The sequence below is a fragment of the Ambystoma mexicanum genome, chromosome 13, assembly GCF_040938575.1.
Source record: "Ambystoma mexicanum isolate Mex_15411 chromosome 13, UKY_AmexF1_1, whole genome shotgun sequence".
Taxonomy (NCBI): Eukaryota; Metazoa; Chordata; class Amphibia; order Caudata; family Ambystomatidae; genus Ambystoma; species Ambystoma mexicanum.
The window spans coordinates 352,685,912-352,702,143 of record NC_090938.1 but is presented as its reverse complement, the minus strand read 5'-3'; positions in this window follow the sequence as shown (position 1 = coordinate 352,702,143).

Genomic DNA, 16,232 nt, shown 5'->3' with positions numbered 1-16,232 from the left:
TGCGACTCGTCACAATGGGAGATATCAATCCTCTGATACATTTATGTAAGACATTGCCAAAGCATAGGCCCAAGCTCAAACAGTATAGTGCGGAATGGGTGAAAAGCACGGCAGATAAGATGTTCATACCATGGCCACAAGGGGGATCACTGTCAAAAGCGGTTTTGCAAAACATGACCACATACTTGCATGCTGCGTACATGGGAAAGAAGTTAGAGAAAAGGTTAGCTATTTTAAAGCTTTGGAAAATATACCAGGAAGAGAGAGAGGATCCACCACCTGAGGAGTGGATGCTTAGCCAGTGTAGGGAGGAATGTGTCGAGCCTTCAGCTCCAACCACCTCACTGGAAGTAAAAGGCATAGTACGGAAGAAATAGGATTGTATCCTTTAAAGGAACTAAAAGCGGCAACAGGGTATAGTAATCCGATAACTGTGAAAATGTATTTTCTATAATACCGCGTGATAGTAAATATTGGCCTAAGCACATTCGCATCACACTGTAACATTGCATTGAATGAACCTGAAACAGGCTGACTACACCGCCATTTTGAGTTGTCCACCATTTTGATTGCCTCGTGCTTTCTGTTCCATGTTCAGAACATGTGTTTTCGGCTTCAACAGAGCAAGATGAACTTTGTGTTGCTTTATGGAGTTAACTTAGATAGGAATGTTGAAGCTGCTAAGGTGGATTGTTTATCCTGCACTGAAGAACCTTGAAGCTAAACAAAAGCTAAACTAATCAGTAATTTAGATACCAACTGTTCCAACAGTGCCTTCTCCCTTCAAACAGCAAAGTAAAATCTGTTCAAACAGCAAAGTAAAATAATGAATAGCTGAACGTGCTCTTCTGCAGAAATCCTTGTTTTCTCACTTTTGAACTAACTGACTTTAAGCTCAAGAATAAATGGTAGACAAATATAAGCGAGTAAAATGAGGAATATTACCTCGTGTCTTGTATTTGGAAAACATGTGAATTGTTTGATGGAAATCAGCAAACCATGAAATTATGTTTAAATATGAAATAGTTGTGTAGTTAGGTCACGAACCATAGGTTATGTAAAATATAAAGAGGGGCTGGACGATGTGTCCAAGGCTGCGAAGAAAGTGTATAAACATGTGGAATGTTCAGTATCTTTCATCTCACAGTGTCTGCTTGCACACATTGTGAGGTGTTGAGAAACAATAAATACAATTGTAACTTTGACCTCATGACTGGTGTATTTCTATTATGTGATAGTAAGCCTTGATATTTTTAATCTTTCAGATGGCGCCTGAATAGAGACCCTCAGGATAGATGCCACATCGCTTGGACGAAGACGAGGCCACCGGACCGGGATCGGAGAGTGACAGGGCGCCCTGCAAAGTGAGACGCAATTCTTCCGCAGTACTGCACGCCCAATCCCTGGAGGTTGGGCTGCATTTATAGGGCATCACGACAAGGGTTCCCATATCGTGGCGTGTTTGATGAAAGCGGCATCCACAACGATTGATGTCCGTTTGGACCTTTGCTTGTTGAAATCAGGTGAATCGTGCACCGATTCATAAAAGTCCTGATATTTGTTTGGTTGTAAGTGTTGTGTTTGTTTGCAAATACAAATGTCGCCAGGTAAGATTGTGATTTAACTATGTCTGGGAAATTGTCATCTTGCATCGCAGTATTTTTCAGCAGGGAAAGACATTCTTTGAAACATGGCCAACCGGTGCCACCTGAAGGGTCGCCGGCTTATCAAATGTATTGTAAGTAAGTCCTGGGAGCTATCGTATTTAATGCTATTTGGCACAGACAGACCAGACATGTTCCCGAACTTCAGTGGCCAGATTATGGTTGTTTTGAAATTGCCCGCCTAGAGCATTTAAAATCTGTAGTGTTGAGAAAAAAGGCTAGGCCTGCAGCATTTGATGCCGTTAGAGATTGGAGAAGGAAGCTATACAGTGACTCAAAAGTAGAGAAAAGCATGTGCACATGACGAATGCTGAGAAAGCATTGTTATATGATCAGCAGAAACAGTCAGAATCCATTAGAGGTATGGACAGGGCTTTCCAACTAGATTTACCCAACTCAGGGTTTGCATGCATTAGACGAGTTAATTGATAAATTATTGAATGAGCGTAGAACTGATTGAACTGCACCGTCTCCTTATGTGCCTCCTCCCGTTCTTGTTCCTCTTCCTCCCGTTGTTGTTTCTCTTCCTGCACCCGTGCCAACAATTGCCATTCCCATAGTTCCGTCTGCTCCGGCAGCGGTATTTCCTCCGCCGCCTACTGAACAAGATTTGGATGGACTCTCTTTGCCAGGTGGTTCTGCTCCATCTGTAGTGATTGAAGGGGGGAGCTGATTCAAGAATAGTGACTCGTAGCACAATAACTAAAGACAGAAAGAAAGAATTGTATACATGGGCTGAGAAGTACATAGAAGAGGGTGATGAATCGGCTACTTTGGTTGCGATTTCTGACCAAGGGGGTATTCCTGAGCAGAATATTTTGATAGAATGGATGGGAACGTATTTAGTTGATATATGGAGTGATTCGACAGAAAGAATGTCCCACAGGGGTTGCAGGATTTGAATATCCTTGCCTGCTCAAGGGACACTGCAGCGAAAGTATATGAGCATGTAGACAAGGTATTTGAGTTTAAAAGGGAGTTCGATCGGTTACAGAAAGATGAGATAGATGAAAATGGTCAGCAGGCTTCATATGTGCAGAAGCGATTTCTTCCTACATTGAAACCAATGAGTGAAGAAATGCGCATTTGCACAAGAGACGCTCTTAGATGGATTTCAGATGTTTCAATTTCTCCCATTGAAGTGCATTACACATTTAGTCTGTATGCTCCGGCAATGCTAAGGAAAGCGTTACAGGTGATGGTTGAGTATTTACAGGATGAATGTATGAAGAAAAAGTTATGTTGTCCTGCAGATTTGATGGTTATTTATAAAAGAGCATTCTCACCCGATAATGCATTGACTTCTTTGTCACTTGATTTGGCCTTACTGCTTAATAGATGTTCAGGTTTGCCTTCTTTACAATTGGCAATAAGAGAGGTTCCTCCAACATTTGTTCCAAAAGTGAGATTCCTGCCGACGCCGGAGCAGGAACGCCTGCCACCACTATTGCAGTGCATTATATCTCACAGTTTGTCCATGTGCCATTTTCTAGAGAGGAAGTGAATACCATTAAGCAATCAGTTCCAGATATTATGAAGAATCCAACAGGATTTTACAAAGAAATAGAATATTTCTTGCATTCGTCAGTTTTCACACTGGATGATATTGATTTGTTGTTTCCCGTGATCCTTCCTGCTGATTTATGGAAGCAGATTAGAACTATAGATGATCAGGCAGGGATGGGTGATACATGGGATGCTTTGGTACGAGCAGATGGGGAAAGGAAAGCTGGCAAGAAGCCGCCACAGGAGATACTGTTGTTGCCAAATAACATAGTGACTAAATTAAAGACTCTGGTACCCGAAAAGAGAATTATATGGGATAAGCTTACAGCTTGCATGCAAGGGAAGTCAGAGGGTGCAACAGAGTATTTTAACAGATTTGAGCAAGTATTTTCAGATTTTATTGGTCAAGATTTAAGTACAGAGCAAGGAAAGAGGTTGTTTGTTGACAGGTTTGTGCATGGGTTGTTGCCTGAAATACAATCACAGATTATGACTTCTGAGAGTGCATGGCAAGCGAAATCACAATCCGAAGTGTTACATATGGCCCAGTATTATGAAAACAGGATTAATACGGAGAAGGAGAAGGTGGAAAAGATGAAGGGAGACTTGAAAACTAGAATGTTATTGCAGCAAATAGCTAGAGGAGCTAGAGGTGGGAATACACAGTCTAGAGGCCAATTTACGCCACAGGGTGGTGCACAACTGGGTCCCGTGCATATAAACCAATGTGCATACTGTAGACAAGAGGGTCATTGGCGAGCACAATGCACGTTCCTTCAGCCAAGATCTAATAGAACGTATGGCGCCATGGGTAGATGATCCAGAGGCCGTCCTGGGATAGGGAGTCCTGGTAGAAATCAGTTTGCACAGAACCAACAGGCACCACCACAAGATAATCAGCAACAGAATGTTAATAGTGGGAATATTTTTGATAATCCTTGGAATGGCTATTTTGCTGAAGATTTTATATCTAACGATATACAGTTACATTAGGAAATCCTGAAACAGGGTCTGGAACCAATACCTATTGCCATTGATCAGAAAGGGCCCTATGCTGAAATGAAGGTGGGGAATAGGGAGCATCTCTTCTTGATAGATACCGGAGCACAGAAGTGTTCTATTGATCATCCACGGGTTCTAGATATTCCACTGTCAGGGCAGAACAACATTTCTGTAGGGTTCTCTGGTACGCCAGTGGTTAGTCCGGTCTCTCGGTCGGTACCAATTTCACTGGGACCATTCACTGATTCTTGTCCATTTCTATGACGACAAATTGTGGCAAAAACTTGTTGGGATTGAATCTATTGATGAAATTGAATGCTGTGATTTACGGTTCTCCAGATGGACTGTACTTGACGATTTCACCCCAACAAACTTCCGTTTCACAATTTTCGCCTATGCCTTTACCAACTGAATTAAATAAGGTTCCCACATGTTTATAGCCAGTGAATGACGTTGACGTTGGAATTTTACAGGTCGAGCCAGTCAAAATTGTTGTGAAACCAGGTGTTAAATTACAGCGTATCCCGCAATATAAGATTTCGGTCCAAGGTGAGCAGGCCTTGAAAAGTATTGTTTCAGATTTCATACACCGAGGTGTGATTGAAGAAATTGCGGGAGCATGTGTCATAGCCCGAATTCACCAGTTTACAAGAAAGGGGATAATGTGATTCCTTTCCGTTTCATTATTGATTTACACGCAATTAATAAGGTGGTTGCACCACAGTTCCCGATTGTGCCTGATGTCACAATTTTCCTGACTATTATTCCAGCCATGGCTACACATTTTAGTGTAGTGGATTTGAAAAACGCTTTCATTAGTATTCCTGTGCATGTTGACAGCAGATATTTGTTCGTGTTCACCCTATGGGGATGCTCGTTCACATTCACGCGTGTTCCGCAAGGGTACACTGAGAGTCCAAGTATTTACAGTAGAGCGTTAAAAGAACAGCTTGATATGCTTGAATTGCCTTCCACGTGCAGGTTGTTGAAATACATAGATGATCTACTTCTAGCTGCTGATTCTGAAGATGGTTGTAAGGAGGGCACCGTGTTGCTGCTCATCCATTTAGCAGAGCTTGGGCATATGGCTTTGTTGAAGAAATTTCAGTATTGTTGACAAGAGGTTGCCTATCTGGGCTATCTCCTGTCAAAAGAGGGGTGAAGGCTGGCACCTGAACGGATACAAAGCATCTCTGATATGTCTGTTCCAAATACACAGAAGGAGGTCAGAGCTTTAATTGGCATGGCTTCATATTGTAGGCAGTGGATTCCATTTTTTTTGTTGTTGATAAAACCTATGTTGGCATTGACAAAAAAGGACATTTCTTTGCCTTTACCGTGGAACATGGATTGCCAGAACGCTTTTGATTTGCTTAAGGCTGCATTGTGTTCAGCACCAGTTTTGGGCACACCAAATTATGAAAAAGGCTTTGTTTTGTATGTGCATGAACGTGTCGGTGTGCTTTGGCCATTTTTTTTTTTTTTAAATTTCAATTTTATTGGCTTTGTAAAAGTTTGACATTCAAATATATGCAAGTTACATCACGTGATTCTAAAAGGCGAGCCTTTACAGTGAATTACATTCTCATTTATCGTATGTAGAGTCTTTAGAAATCAGATAAATAACAGGTAAGAACAACAAAACCCATTCCATGTTTCTCATTATGTCCCACCCCCTACCCCCCTCACATAAACTCAGACCTGGGAACGAAGAGAGCATTAAATAATACCTGTAAACCGACATTGTACTCGTGGCTTCGGGCAAAGAAGACGCACAATGATTCAAAATTCCAGTACCACAGACTCGTCATGCGATAAACCAAATTGACACGAAACTCAACAGTGTTTTGCACACAATTCCTTCACGAAGCATATGTGGATCGAAACTCAGACCAGGCGATTTCAACAATATCACGATCTCCGTGTAAGGCTGCAGTCATACATTCCATTCTATAAATGCTCAATGCGACCGCCAGCCATTCAGTTTTGCTGGGGAGTGCGGGCCTTTTCCATGTCATGGTAAGACATGCTCGTGTAGCCATCAGGAGACCCTGCACCATCTTGCCTGCCTTCACAATCTTGTCATCTGATTCAGTTAGGGCAAACAAAAAGAGCAGTGGATGCTTCTCTCTGTCTTCTTCATCTAGGTCCCTGATCCAGCTAAGGACCTCTGACCAATAGGTTTGAACCAATGCACATCCCCACCACATATGCCAGTAATCGGCTCGCTTCCCACATCCCCTCCAACAATGTGGGCTTATTCCCTGGTACATTTTGGCAAGCCGGATTGGGTCGTATTGCCATCTATATAATAACTTAATGGCATGTAATTCATACTGACATGATAAGGAAGATTTCGCCGTTCGTCTGCATATTTGCAACCATAGCTTTGATGAGATTTGCCTACCCATGTCTGATTCCCATCTGCCTTTGAGTGCCAGGGAGGGTTTAATATCAATTTCAATCAGTGCCAGGTACATAGCACTTATCAAACCTCTGGAGCCTGTGCATAAGTCGTGGATTTTCTCAAACGGGGTAAGATCTCTCTGTAACTGCTCTTTCCATATTGGTCTAGTCATTACCCCCTTGAGTCTCAGATACAGAAAGACCGAGAGTGTACCTATGCCAAGGGCCTCTTGTAATTCCTGAATGGTTATAAAAGAGCCATTTCGGCGTAATTGGCCTGCCCTCTCTAGCCCCGCCTGGTACCAGGTTTCAAAGCTTCCCGGTTCAGGAATTGCGTCGCGAATCCCGGGTGACCAAAGATGTCCCTGGGGAGAGGGCCATGTCGTGACTCCCACCATTTTCTTGCCCGGTTTCCATATTGACCATATTGTGCCTATAATAGGGGGAGATTTAACGCTATTGCGTAATTGAGGCCAAGGCACCCATAGCCATTCACATAAAATAAAGGGGTAAAGATGGTAGTTATCGAGCGCTATCCACTGGGGCTCCGACCGTTGCCTAAAATGTGGGACAAGGACCCTGAGTTGAGTCGCTCTATAATATGTTTCAATGTCTGGGAGACCCACCCCAGCGTTGTCCTTTCGAAGTTGGAGGAGGGATCTCGGGATTCTCGGCTTTTGACTTTGCCATAGGAAGGTTAGTAACAACCTTCTCGTATCCGTGAAATATTCTGGGGGCATTTTGATGGGGAGCATTTGGAATAAGTATAATATCTTGGGGAGAAGGACCATTTTTATAGCATTTAGACGGCCTGGACCACCTTTGGACATCTTTTTGAAGAGCTAATGACAATGGAGGGAAGTTGGCCCCATATAGGGATCACAGATCACGGGTGATGTTGATGCCCAGGTATCGGAGTGTGATGAGGCTGACTTTTACTCCCAAGGGGGCGAAGCGTTCGGCCTCAGAATCTCTACGTCTGTCAATCGGGAGAAGGACAGATTTCCCTGTGTTAATTTTCAGACCCGCCAGCTCGCCATATTCTTCAATTATGCGGAGCGCAGCCGGGACCAATTCTAAGGGGTCGGTCAAATGTAGTAGGATATCGTCAGCGTATAGACCCAATTTGTATTCTAGATCGCCCACTGTGATACCCTTTACTCTATTATCACTTCTCAACTTTTGCGCCAATGGCTCAAGTGACATTACAAATAGGATCGCTGACAGTGGACAGCCCTGCCTTGTCCCCCTTTCCAGAGGAAACCAACGAGAATAGCCTCCGTTCACCGTCACTGATGTTGTGGGGGAACTGTACAGTGCTTTGATGGCATGGCAGAGTTTTGGTCCCAGCCCATATGACACCAATACCCTTTCTATAAAATCCCATGAGACCCGGTCAAAAGCCTTCTCGGCATCTAAGGACAGAAGGGACGGGTCCCCCTCCATTTCCTGTGCTTCATGGATTAAGTGCAGCGTTTTCCGCATAGTGTCCGCGCCCTGTCTTCCAAGGACAAATCCAACCTGGTCGGAGTGTATCAGCCTAGGGAGGTGTGTTTCAAGCCGAGCCGCAATCACTCTAGCGTATATCTTAGCATCGATGTTGAGGAGGGAGATGGGACGGTAGGAGCTACAGTACCTGGGATCCCGACCTTCTTTTGGAATAACAGAAGGGCTTGTGAAAAGGACGGAGGTGCTTGGCCTGTGTCAAAGATGTGATTAAACATGGATGCAAGAAAGGGGGCAATGAGGGGGGAGAACGTCTTGTAGAACCCGGGCGTGAATCTGTCATCGCCCGGGGCCTTTCCCGCTGTCAATCTCTTGATAGCGTCTGTAACTTCCTCTTCCAAAACTGGCGTATCTAGGGACGCTGCCTCCGTGGATGTGAGTGTGGGAATCCGTGTTTCCTTCAAGTATGTGTCTATACTTCCTACATGTGGGGGGGGGTCGCCCGTGTATAGGTCTTCGTAAAAGTAGGTGAATGCTTCCTGTATGTCTTCGGGGGATGTGACTATCGTGTCCGTGAGGGTACCATCCGTTCTTTCAATTAAGTCAACCCATCTCTCCGCCTTCTGTGCACGAAGACGGGCTGCCAACAGGGCATCAGCCTTGTCGCCCTTCTCATAATATTTTTGTTTAAGGTACTATAAGGTCTGGGCTGTTTTGCCCGCAATAAGTATTTTCAACTCTTCCCTGAGACGTCTGACCTCAGCGATATACTTGGATCTCTCAGATGGAGAGGACTGTGCCATTTCCTGAGCCTTCCCAAGCCTCTCCCTGATGCCTTTCTCTATCAGGGCACGTTCTCTTTTTTTATCGGCTCCTTCCTTAATAAGTACTCCCCTCAGAGTTGCCTTAGTGGCCTCCCACACGTTTGTCTTCCCAACTTCCCCACTGTCATTGGTAATAAAGAATTGCTTGATCTCGGTTTCGAAAGTTTCCCTGAAGACCGAATCAGCCCATAAGGAGTCATTACATCTCCATTTGGTGTTTCGGGGGGCCAGATCATTCCAAGATATATCCACCATCACCATATCGTGATCCGTCCATGCAGAGGGGTGTATAGTGGCCGCCTGCAACGTGCGCAAGAGGTGTTCTGAGAGGAAGATGTAATCGATGCGCGTGAGTGTGTCATGGGGGAGAGAGTGGAAAGTGAAGCCTTTTTCCATCGGGTGCAAATGGCGCCAGCAATCAGTGAGGCCAAAGAGATCAAGAGTTATTTTGATGCCTGCCTCATTTCTGGTACCGGGCGGGTCTGATGCATCGGCTTTAGTTTGTCTATCCATTGAGCTGTCCATCCATGTATTGAAATCCCCACCAAGAACCGTGTGTCCCCTAGCCATCCCAAAGACTTTCTCAGTGATTTTATGAAGAAATCTGTTTTGCCCCTGATTAGGTGCGTAAAGCGTGGCAAGGGTGACTATTGTGCCTCGTATGTTTCCGTTGACTATGAGGGCTCTCCCTTCCCTATCTGTCCATGTCTCCAGAATTGACATCCGGAGGCTTTTGCGTATCAGAATTTGCGTATCAGAATCCCCACTGCAGCTTTCTTTAAAACACCATAGCTGCAAAAGGTGGGCCCAACTTCCCGCGATGGGATCCTTCTCTCCTCACCCTTTCGATATCGCGTTTCCTGAAGAAAAAGAATATCTATTTTCGATCTCCTGAATTCTCTAGCCACCATGGATCTTTTTGTGGGGGAGTTCAAACCTTTGACATTAAGTGTGCAAATACGTATTGTGTCTGTACAGACCGTGGGAGCCATCTTAAGTTGTGGACAAGTATGTGAGCATCCAGTACGTCTGCTTCAAGGCCCTTATCATGTTTCTTATTAGAGTATGTGGTTCGTTTTCTTTGCATTGGGTCTCGATTATTCCCGTAGGGGTCAAAAACTGACCCGTCCAGTCCCTACAAAGCCCCTTTATATACCCATATTTTGTTTTCCCGCTCCTCCGGTCTGAACTGTGACAAAATATGTGTTCCCCTGCCACCCCTCCCTCCCCTCCCCCCCTATCCCATCTATGTTCGGCGCCTGACCCGTCCGGGTTAACATCACCCAGTCGATCTCGGACCACCAATGGGGACCGCAAAAACAAGCGGTCCTATCGTAATATAGACATATATAACAGTGAGCCCCCAACCAACAGCTCTTATACCAACATCAACAATTCAAAAATCAGAATCTTAATATCGACCCCCACAAAGGCATCATCACAGCATGGATATTACCTCATATCCTTCTCTGGGCGCCTCGTGCCTGCATGACCAGGTGCACCATGCATACGAGAGGAGTAACATATTATAATCTAGGGGTGTGTCGAGGGAGTCAGATGCAACAATGGTGTATGTCGTGCAGGCATCATCCCGGCTGACACATCCGCCTGGCCTCGTGCCACTCCGGGCTATGCCCAGGTGGCCTGATCAAGCATTAACACTCAATATAAGGGTCCATTGCCTCAAGCATGCCAGTCTGGTGTCCAGGCTAATGTACCATGTCCTGTGAGTTATTAATTCTCTGAAATTTCCTGGATCCCTGGATCCGCCTACGGCGGGGACCCTTAGTATGCCATTCACCTTCCTCCTTTTTTGATTCTCCATGGGAGGGGCCCTCTGCCTGGTCGCCCAGAAGATCAGCTGTACAATCTGCAATTTCCTTTTCCGAAGCCAGCTTTATTGTCGAGCCCTGCCATTCAAAGGTGAGTGAGAACGGGTAGCCCCACCGGTATCTGGTTCCTGTATCCTTCAGCATCTTCATAATTGGTGAGCATTTCCTCCTCATAGCAAGCGTGAGTGATAAGTCCTGATAAAGAGAGATGGTCGCATTACCCATGGAGAGTAACGGGGCATATATGGCTTTTTCCAAGATCCGGGCTCTGTCCGCATAGTTATGAAATCTGGCTAGGACTGAGCGCGGGCCCCCTGCTCTGCCACCCGCTCTGTGGATGCGGTCGATTTTTGGCTCATCTAGCAGATCGTCCTGGAAGAGGAGCTTTAGGATGTTATGGAGAGTCTGTTTCAGATCCGAATCAGTTTCGCCTTCCTTTTCGGGGATGCCGTGGACGCGTATATTGTTACGTCGTTCTCTGTTTTCAAGATCGTCCACCTTTAATCGTATTTCCTCTTCCCTATGTTCAATTTCCGCAATGCGGTGATCCATCTGGGCTTCCAGCGTGTTTAAAGAGGTTTGATTGTGTTCGACCTGTTCTACTCTGTCCTCTATTTTGTTCATCCTTTGAGTGATTTTGTCAATCCTACCTCCTATATCTGCCCTCATGCTCCTCATCTCCGTAAGTAAATCAGCGACATCCCCTTTGGTTGCAGCGGCGTCTGACCCCTGGGACAACATCGCTTGCTCGATGCGGGACTTCGGATCTTCCTGAGATGGGGCGAACTTATACTTTGCCAGTTTTCCCTTAGGGTCCATGGGCAACGGGATCCCAATGACGCGGTAGGCTGAGCTCTGTTCGATGACTGCGTGAGCGTCCAAAGGTTGTGTGTTCTCGTGTTACCCTTGCCGTCAGCACTGGAGAGACATGACCAGGGCAAGATGTTGTGAGGGGATCCAACAGCTAGGAAAACCTTTAATACGCTCCAAAGCACTGGAATTAGGGCTTCATGGTGGTATCCTGGGATGCCCAATACTGGGGAGCAGAAGAGAGGTCGAGGGTGGCAACCCCCGTGTATGAACCCCTTCCAATAAGTGCTTGCGGCCTCCTCAGGAATTCCTCGTGCACAGGGTCCGGGCCAGGCAGGGTGTAGAGACGATAGGCCTTAGGGTCGAAGTGGAGGGCGAGGAGGGCACACGCCCTGCGTACCAGGGGCCCAACCCTCAGCCCACAATGGCCTGAGAGAGATTTGAGATGAGGGGCTCTGCGTTGCGGAACGTGCGCAGTCCCGGTGTCCTGGGGCGGGGATGCAGCTGTCCCAACAAAGTTCAGGTGCCTCTCTCCCACATGGGCTCGCTCGAGGGAAAGCTATCCGGGCCGAGCGGGCAGAAAGACAACGAGGCATCATGGTGGATCCCAATCGCTACCTTCCACCGCCACCTGGGTGCAAATGTCAGCGGTGGCCGCCGGGCCTTGATGCATGCTATCCGGGTCCGATGCGGCAGCTACGCCGTGGTCCGTGGATGGGCCCGCTCTGGGCGCGTGTGGAATGTCAGGATTGATGCGTAGTCTGGGGCAGATCATACGCGAGGGCCGGGGACTGGGCCGCTCACTTCCGAGCCTCGCGAGTGCGAGCTCGTCCTTGGAGACCGCGCCATCGTGAGGTATGGTTTATGGGGCCATGTGTGCACATACCGTATAGCGGTCCCCAGCAAGAACGAAAGTGCACTTTATAACGCGCTCCACGAAGCCGCGCGTATCTCGGCACAGCGTGCGATGGCAGCTCGTAGGCCCCGTCTGCGCTCACTCAGCGTAGGTCTCAGGAGAGGATTTCTCCGCGAAGCGGGCTCCGATTTTCGTCGGGTTTGCTCCGGATGATGCCTGGACACTTCCGATGCCAGGTTCCATCGGTGTTGCGGCCGGCGGGGGTCTCGTGGTGGGGGCTCAACCCACTTTTCGGGACCCTTGCGCGGAGCCTACACGGAGATCGTGTCCATCCGTGCGCCCCCTGGTGCCCGACCCTTTGGCCATTTTGACACAGGAACATGGGGGCAAGAATAGGCTGTGCAGCTATTTTTCCTCCATGTTAGACCCTGTTGCACATGCTTTGCCAAGATGTTTGAGAGCTGTAGCTGCTGCATCTGTAAAACAAAGTGAGGGTATGGTTTTAGGTCACTCTTTAACAGTGATGGTGCCCCACTCTGTAGACATTCTATTAAACTGAACGCAAACTCAACATCTCACATCAGCTCGACTAACAAGGTACAAGCTGATTCTATTTGCTCCGCATATCCAAATTAAGAGATGTTGTTCATTGAATCCGGCTGAACTATTGCCTTCTCCACAAGAAACAGACTGCAGTGACAAGATGTCACATGATTGCCTTTATGTTACAGAACAAGAATCCAAGGGCAGAATTTATTTAACTGATACACCCTTAAAGAGTCCACAAGGGGAGCAATTTTGTGATGGCTCCTGTTTTAAGCTACCGGATGGTACATCCACCGCTGCTTATGCGATAACCAGATTAAACACTGTTTTAGAGAGCAAACTATTTCTGCACAATTCTGTGCAAGCTGCAGAGATTATTGCATTAACTAGAGCTAGAAACTAGAATTTCTGAAGGCCTTAGTGTAAACATATATACAGATAGCCAATATACATTTGGGGTGGTTCATAATTTTGACTGACTATGGGCAGAGAGGGAATGCTTGACATCACATGGAACAAAAATTCAACATGGCACTCTGATAGTCCGATTGCTATCAGCACTTGCGCTTCCTACACAACTAGTAATAATTAAGTGCGCTGCACACCACAAAGTGATGGACGATGTAGGAAAAGGAAACGCTTTTGCTGATAGGATAGCCAAACAGACCGCTACTCATCCGTATTCTAAAATCTACATGCTCGATTCAGCGAGATGGGTCACTTATGCTTGCATGATAGAGGAAGGGATTAGCAGTGTAAAAGAAATTTAGGCTGAAGCTACTCCAGAAGAAATCAAACAGTGGGCTGAGGGTCCAGCGATTCTAGATGATGAGGGTTGTTGGGTGGACAATGAGAAACAGAGATGGATGCTGCCCAACGCCTATGTTACTGCTATAGTCACTATGGCTCATTGCCCAACACACATATGCGCTAGGAAGATTTGTCAACAGTTAGATTATGACCACACAGTCAAGAACAGGCCTCTCCCCCTATGAGATTGTCATGGGGAGGCCAGACAATGTATGGAATGCACCAAGACCAAAACGATTGAGGGACATTGAATATCCATTTTTGTCTGAATATTGTGATCAGTTGACTCAACACTTGCATATTATTCACCAACAGATACGAGCAGCCCTCCCTGTAAAATATGAGGGTCAAGGTCACCGACTCTGACCTGGCCAATGGGTCCTGTTGAACATTTTTGAGAGGGGTACCTGTCTTGCACCTCACTGGAAGGGGCCCTACAAGATCCTTTTGGCTATGCAAACAGCTGTACGAGTGAATGGCAAGCATCACTGGATTCACGCTACGCATGTGAAAAGAGTTCCTCTTCCTTTGCCGTATGATAAAGGGGATGATAAGGAATAAGGAATTTGATGATGCCAATGCTCCAAGTGAGCCAGCTCTGATCAATCGCAAGGAGTTTGAGTGTGCTACAAAATTTCTCCTGAGCCCGTGGGGCCTGGGGAGACCGCAACTTCTTCTTCATTTTCTTCTTCACCATCGACTGACGTTGCGTCTTCATCCTTTTCAGTGGGAGCTACAGCGCACTGTTTGCTGACCATTCTGTACCTGGTGTTTCAAGGTATAATCTGCAACCACGAAACAGGATATAGATTTAGGGCTTGAAATTACGTTATTGTAATAGAATAGGAAAGTGTGGCTAGGATTCTGCACCCACAAAAAAACCACAAGAAACCAACATTGAGCCAGTCCCTCATCATTCCTCTTCTGTATACGAAAGAGGCAGGGACAGGCAAAGTTACCTTCAAGAAGATTGGCCACGTGGTGAAGTGCCAGCAACGGATGAACTGAAAAGAAAAAGCCTAACAGTGAGGCTTCTTGACGGACACTGAGAAACTATGCCTGTTTGGGGCTGCTCGTACTAATGATGATATTGACCGTTTTGCTGACAATAGGCCTATCATCAAACGCCATGGTCCCAAGGAACAAATGGATACTGATCACAATAACAGCTTGCATTGTAATTACATTGACACTCGTATTTTGGTATTTGGAAAGTATGCATCCACCTGATACTGTATTGCCGACTGCAGGTTTATCTACCATGTTTCCACCATATGTGCATTTGCTTACTCTTGGTCCTCGGGACCTCCAGCATAGGGGGGTTATCATAACAACACCCTCTTGATGATTGATTATGAACGCCACACATGCCATTTTGAATAAGACACACTGCTGGGTTGGTACATGGTTCTGTGACCTGTTACGAACAGGGGGCTGGAAAATATTTGCAGTTCTGATGGTGATCCTTGGCATTTTACTGTTTTGTTGTTGTTGCATACAGTGTCTTCCTGTCATTTGTTCCATGATAGGGGATAGCTGTGCACAAGCGGTTGGTAAACTAGAACCTAAGACACATATGCCGGGAAAAGTTACTAATGCCTCAGTAATGCAGGATGTCACCATGAAGGAATTCATGGTGATCAATGTTTACGAGGATAGCGATTCAGGATGTTCTGATGATGATACGTGCTCTTTGGATGATGCTAATGTTTGTATAGTGCTCTTGGCTTAGGCCAAAAGGAAGGTTTGTGAAAATGCATTTTCTATAATACAGCATGATAGTAAATGTTGGCCTAAGCACATTTGCATCACACTGTAATATCGCATTGAATGAACCTGAAACAGGCTGACTACGCAGCTTTTTCGAGTTGTCCACCATTTTGATCGCCTCCTGCTTTCTGTTCCATGTTCAGAACTTGTGTTTTCAGCTTCAACAGAGCAGGATGAACTTTGTTCTGCTGTATGATGTTAACTGAAGCTGCTAAGGTGGATTGTTTATCCTGCACTGAAGAACCTTGAAGCTAAACAAAAGCTGAAGTAATCAGTCATTTAGATACCATCTGTCCCAACAGTGCCTTCTCCATTCAAACAGCAAAGTAAAATAATCTCATACTAACATGACCCCACAAACACCTCATCATCCTAATTAAAACACAGCTAGATGAGCACGTACCGGCTAGCTTAGGCCTCTCCTCAGGCCTGACGCAGCCAGAACTCAGTCTGGGTGTCCACCCTCCAGACTGAACACATCCAACTGATTTCCTCAGCACCACACCTACCTCTGAAAAGCAACAACCACACCAGCTGCACACATATCCGGTGCGCCCACGCACCGTATGTCACTCTCTCTCTCTACTGAATCGAACTGTGGTTCCCGAGGGCGTTCAACCTACCAGCGATTTGAGGTCATACCAATGATACATAAGGTGCTATAAAAATGCCAAGTAACATAACATAACATAACAGTAGCTGAACATGCTCTTATGCAGAAATCCTTGTTTTTTCTCCTTGGAACTAACTGACTTTAAGC